General features: G+C 48.0%; 1 protein-coding gene across 1 annotated transcript in view; it reads left to right on the top strand.

The window, feature by feature from the left end:
* Window positions 1–5,549: 5,549 nt before the first annotated feature.
* Window positions 5,550–6,000, top strand: part of ACO1 (aconitase 1) — a 58,951-nt gene continuing 58,500 nt past the window's right edge. Inside the window, exon 1 of the mRNA XM_081237692.1 lies at window positions 5,550–5,658. The gene's annotated coding sequence lies outside the window, so the exon portion shown is untranslated. The remainder of the gene's footprint in view (window positions 5,659–6,000) is intronic.

Genomic DNA, 6,000 nt, shown 5'->3' with positions numbered 1-6,000 from the left:
CCCGTGTGTTTGTACCTGCTTAAAGGGGGTCCATGTTGAGAGCTGCTATTGATGGCATTGGGCACAGCAGAAGAATTAAGAATCAGCCATGTCCACAGAATGTCAGCTGCAGCTGCTATTTGACTCAAGTGGCAGTGGTGGATCTAGGGGACAAAGAGATTATTAATTGCCCCCACCCTTGCACATCTTGGGTCTAAAGTGTTCCCATCAGAGGTGCCAGGGTTGTTTAATCTATGAGTCTATAGTGTTCCAATTGGCAGACCAGATAGCAGACCAGGCAGCTAACTCATTGGCAATATCCCAAGAATCAATAAAAAAAAATCTTTCATCAAAAGGAGTATTGGCCAGAGTTATGAGAATGGCCTTGAGTTCTGCCCACTATGTGGACAACCACACCAGTTCTCAAGATGGCATATATTGAGCAGCACTTGAACAGCTGAAGCAGCCCGGTGGACACTGACAGGATCCAACTTAGCCAAACCATCAGTGAACAAGGGTTAGGCTTTAAGGAGAACCTCTGTGAATCAAGGGCCCCATTAAACCAATGGATTTATTTCAGGTTGTATACGTAATGGAGAAGAAAGTTTCTCCAAAACAATAGCTGCCCCTTTTTCATATACACTGAGATGCTGTTGGGGCCAGGTCACTGTGTCCTTAAATATACAATCTCCATTTGACAAGTAAGTAGACTGGACCTTTTCCTTATTAGTTGTCAAGTCTGAATTGACCCACCCAAAAATGGGGACAGCAGGCTGCAGAGTCCTAAGCCCTCTATGCATGGATCAGGCGTTCAGCTTGGCAACACATTAATAGCCACCCCCCTTTTTAAAAGGGGTGTACTTAGTGCCTGCATCAGGCAGGTGGCGATGTTGTACCGGGAAATTGCCTCTCTGAGCTGCCACCACTTAAGTCTTTAAAGCTGTGATTTCCATTTCTTCTCAGATTTTATATTCTTTTGGGAGGCCGCCGGGAAGAGGATAGAGATTACCTCTCTACACGCCACAGTGCCTGAGTGAAAGAATCCCTTCTGGACTTCATGAGCATTTACAATACAAGCATGTACAACATAAGTATCAAGTAGTTGTTCAGCAGTGAAAGACTCATTACCAAATCATTTTCTGGAAAAAAGTATTAAATAAGTCAGTAGGAGCAGCCTCAGAACAGTAAAATTACTGCTCCTGATTTCCAACACCTCCATCCCCAGGATGGGGAGTTTCTTTACCTGTGTGCACCTAAATCACAGGGCAGCAGCAGGCATCTCCATACTGCCATAAAGGAGAAGCAGCCCTGAAAATTTGTGAATAATGAATTCTAGACCATATGGGAACAGACCAAAGTTCCCTCCTAGAACATTTAAGCTCCTCTTCCTTTCTGCAAAGAATTAATAAGTTATAATCTCACGGTATCCAATGATTTCATTTAAATAAAATTATATTTGCTTGCACAGGGTTTCAAGCACAAGCTCTCGAATTAAGACCAGGCTTTGTTGAAATCCCAGCATCACCATTTACAAGTTATGTGACCTGAAGCAAAGTACACAATCATTCTGAATCTCAGTTTCATCTGTGAAATGGTAACATGCCACCAGATACAAAGTGTTCTCATAAAGATTCAATGGGACATTTAATCACATTTGGTTTTTATTGTTAGCTTTGTTGAGGGGAATGGTGCTTAATTGTAAAGCTGATGGCTAGAGGACCCTGGTTCCCTGGGAAGGCAGCTCAGGAATTCAGGCATTTAGGCAGTAAGAAAGCACAAAAATTAAGACTATGAGAGGCATGGAAGGGGATGGCAGTTGGATATCTGTGGGGGGCCAAGATAAGCCTAAGAACTGCCTTTCCTTTTTATGAATGTAGCATTTTTTTGTAGAAGAGCAGAAAACATTTACCTCAAACTTCCGCTGGTATGAGGAAGAAATACGTTCAGTGATGAACTCAGGCATTCTTGAGTTATATCAAACAGGAATTTCAGAAGGGACCACTTTATACTTCATTCATTGCCATACAGATATCTCCCCTCTACTATGCTAGAGAATACTGAATGGTTCTACTATGCTAGAGAACACTGAACTCCAATGGAGAGCACAGAGTAGAAGGCAGTAATTAGTCAGCAAACTTATACTGAGCACCTTCTATGCGCCAGGCTCTGTGTTAAGGGTGATGAGCAAACTGATACTATCCCACCTTCAGGGAGGATACATTTCCAGCTTGCAGCTCCCTGGGGGCAATCTGCTGAACATGCGAGAGCAGAATCACCTGTAGTATTTAGAGCGCTCAAACTCTGAGCACAGATCCTACTCCTGAACTAATTCTAGGAGGTCGGGGCACAGGAGGCTGTATTTTTTTTTTTTTTTTTTTTTTTTTTGCGGTACGCGGGCCTCTCCCGTTGCGGAGCACAGGCTCCGGACACGCAGGCTCAGTGGCCATGGCTCACGGGCCCAGCCGCTCCGCAGCATGTGGGATCTTCCCAGACCGGGGCATGAACCTGTGTCCCCTGCATCGGCAGGCGGACTCTCAACCACTGCGCCACCAGGGCAGCCCAGGAGGCTGTATTTTTAATAAATTCTAACACCCAGTTGGGAACCACCACTGGTGTTACTCAAAGGGTGGTCAGACCCTCACACTCAGTCTGTCTAAGAGTGCAGTATAGGAATGTGTTTTTTCAATGAACCTCGAGGTTTGAGAACTGCCATGCTAGACTGCCTTTCTCTCTCTCTCTCTCTTTTTTTTTTCCTTTTCGGCCACGCATGGCATGTGGGATCTTAGTTCCCCTGACCAGGGATCGAACCCATGCCCCCTGCAGTGGAATAGCAGGGTCTTAACCACTGGACCTCCAGGGAAGTCCCTAGACTGCCTTTCTCTTACACCACTTCCTTTCTATTAGATAATATGTGTGAAAATGCATTATGAACAGCAAAGCATGATGCCAAGTTAGTGGGGTCCAGTTTATACAAGCAACTGAAGTCAATGTGGAGTATAATGAGGCATTCCTCAGAGCTTAACAGGTCTCTGACCAAAACCTCATGATTCTTTCTCTCTTTTTTAAAAAATTATTTTATTTATTTATTTTTTATTTATCTTTGGCTGAGTTGGGTCTTTGATGCTGTGAGCGGGCTTTCTCTAGTTGCAGCGAGTAGGGGCTACTCTTCATTGCAGTGCGCAGGCTTCTCATTGCGGTGGCTTCTCTTGTTGCGGGGCATGGGCTCCAGGCGTGCGGGCTTCAGCAGTTGCAGCACACAGCCTCAGTAGTTGTGGCTCACAGGCTCAGTAGTTGTGGCGCATGGGCTTAGTTGCTCCGCAGCATGTGGGATCTCCCCGGGCCAGGGCTCGAACCCATGTCCCCTGGATTGGCAGGCGGATTCTTAACCACTGCGCCACCAGAGAAGTCCTCATGCTTCTCTTTATAGTAGCATAAGCTTCTGGCAGGTAAGGCTGATAGAACAGTGCTGTTACCTCACTGAAGGCCCTTCTGCCACTGGCCCCTGGAGCAGATTCATGGTGCCTGAGCAGTTACCACACCTGGAGGGCTTCCTCTCAGAAGGCCCTTAAAGTCTACACATTCCTCTGGGCCACTTGCAGAATCTTTTGTATCATGACCGAAATATTTATTAGGCAAAACTTGTATGAGCATAGTGATATGGTTCTAACCCCCTTAAATGCTTTCTCAACACACCATGAAATCCAAACTCAGGATGTGGGATTCAGGATGAGGAAGAAACTAGATGGGTTGGAGGGGACAGGCAGATGTCTAGAGAAGACACTGAACTGCCACTTTAGATGTGAAGAATGGCAAGTGCCTTGGGGATACTCAGGTGGTGATGCCCAACAAATGGCTGCTGACAAAGAGTGTGGAGATCTGAAGGGGATTAAGGTCAATGACAGAGGCAGAGGGGACTTCAGCTGGAAGTCTGCATAGAGAGAAATTAAATGAAGAAGAATTCATCCGTGTATGGAGTCACATGTGAAGTGAGAGGAGAAAGGGTGCAGTGAAAGAGCCTAGGAAAGAGGGACCAAATTAAGAAGAAGTGAATCATGAGAGCAGAAGGCTCTAAAGCCAAAGGAGGTTAACATTTCAAAGAAAGACCTGTCACCAGTGTCAAATACAACAGAGCAGTCAGCAAGGGCAAGAACAGAAGAGAGGTCACTGGATTTGCAATCCGCACATCACTGGTGACGTTCCCCAGAGCAGAAGAGCAGAGTGATGTGGGAAATATTTCCTTCATGGTTTTGGCCAGAGTGTTTACTAATAAATCTCAATTCTTTTTATAGTTCTGATTTAATTATTTCCTGTCAAGGATTACCAGTTCTCATATTATATGTATGTTATCACTGAACATTAAGAAACTTTGCTTTTTGAAGGGCTGCCTCAGTAAGAACCAAAATGTAGCTGGATGGCTTTTCTCCCTACTCCTCAGCTTTCCCTACACTCTAACTTCCAAGGCGACCCCAGTATTATTTTTCGGGGTTTGTGGTGAGCCTCATATACCCTTTCAGGGTATATGGTGGCCACTCAAGGAAAGTTTGCTCAATGAATGTGAATGCAAGGACTTTAGGAAGTGGGTGGGAAGAAAGTCTTCTCCCATATAGTAAATACATAATATTTACTATAGTAATATGAAATATAGTAAATATGTTCTCTTTCAAAATTAAATATAACCAGGGAATAGCTGTACCCTGCAGTGCAACATGATGAAGTGTGGGCTTAGGAGTCAGATAGAGCTGAGGACTGAATCCCAGCTATGGTTGTCTGTAAAACGGGGTCATATTCCTCACTTCATGGGGCAACTGGAGGAACTGAACTAAATAACATATGTAAAGACCCCATCATCGAAGCCTGCAAAGAGTAGGAGCGTGGTAACTAGTAGAGGTCAGTATCAGTATCAGCTATTAGTTAGTCATCTTATAAGCTGTTTATTCAGATAAGATAGAAAACGACAATAACTCTCTATATAAGTTGGGCAGGAAAACCTCACCTTTCATCTAGAAAGATCTCATCACCCACATTTACCTGAGCGGGCGCAACTCCAACCAACCTATGCAAAGTAGGTGTGGTGAAGAAGGCCCTCTCAGTGTCTGCTGAGCCATTTCTCTGACTTCTGACAGGGTGAAAAGCGTGCATTAGGAAGAGTTGTTACACGTTAAAAATAAATAAGTTGATTAAACATTGAAACTTTGCACTCCTAGCCACGGAAACGTTGAAGTCCCGCCAGCACTCGGCACGCTTTGCAAGGCATTAAGGTGGCGATGGGGTGAGGGCAAAAGGGAGAGAGGGGAGGTGACCACACGTACCGGGGTGCCAGACAGGGAAGCCTCCAGCTTGATGGCCAAATCATTTTAAAAAGCGGCATTTTCCCCTCGCCCCTTAGGCTCCCCTCCTAGCGAGCTGGACAGTCACACTCCAGGGCGCAGAGTGAGCGAGTCCCAGGCCTGGGCCCGCAGGGGAGGAGCCTGCCGCTGGCCCCTAGCAACCCTCCCTCCCTCGGGGGGCGGGCGAGGTCTCCTTCGCCCGCAGACCCCGCCCCACCCCGGCTCCGCCCCTCCGCCGGTGGCCCCGGGGCGACAAGGGGAGGAGCTCGGCGGCTGGAATCGCGCAGCGCAAGGGATCGTGCCCCGCAGCCTGGTCCCCGGCCGCCGGTCGGAGCCTGCAGTGCAGTTTGCGGTGAGTGAGTACGTCGCGGCCCGACCGATGTCCGGCCCCGGGCGGGAGCGCCGGCCGCCCTGGCCCCGGCAGGGTGGGCGCGAGTCCGCGGCGCCCCAGGCACCTTCCCTGAGCCTGGACTGCCCGGACTGCGGCGCGCCGGGCGGCCCGGGGCGGGGATCCGGGGAAGGCCGAGGGGAAAATCGGGGACTAGTTCCTGGGGACTGACCCCTTCGCCCTGTCCCCAGCCTGTGCTGAGCCGAGGACAGGTCTCGGGGACTGGAAATGGCTCTCCTAGGCCTTCTTTGTCTGGGCTGTGCGGGCCGCCCTGAGTCCACGCTGAGACTGTTCCGGCCGACTGAA

The sequence above is a fragment of the Mesoplodon bidens genome, assembly GCF_964165515.1.
Source record: "Mesoplodon bidens genome assembly, chromosome: 6".
Taxonomy (NCBI): domain Eukaryota; kingdom Metazoa; phylum Chordata; class Mammalia; order Artiodactyla; family Ziphiidae; genus Mesoplodon; species Mesoplodon bidens.
Note: the sequence above shows the minus strand (reverse complement) of the source record. Positions and strands in the feature narration are given on the sequence as shown.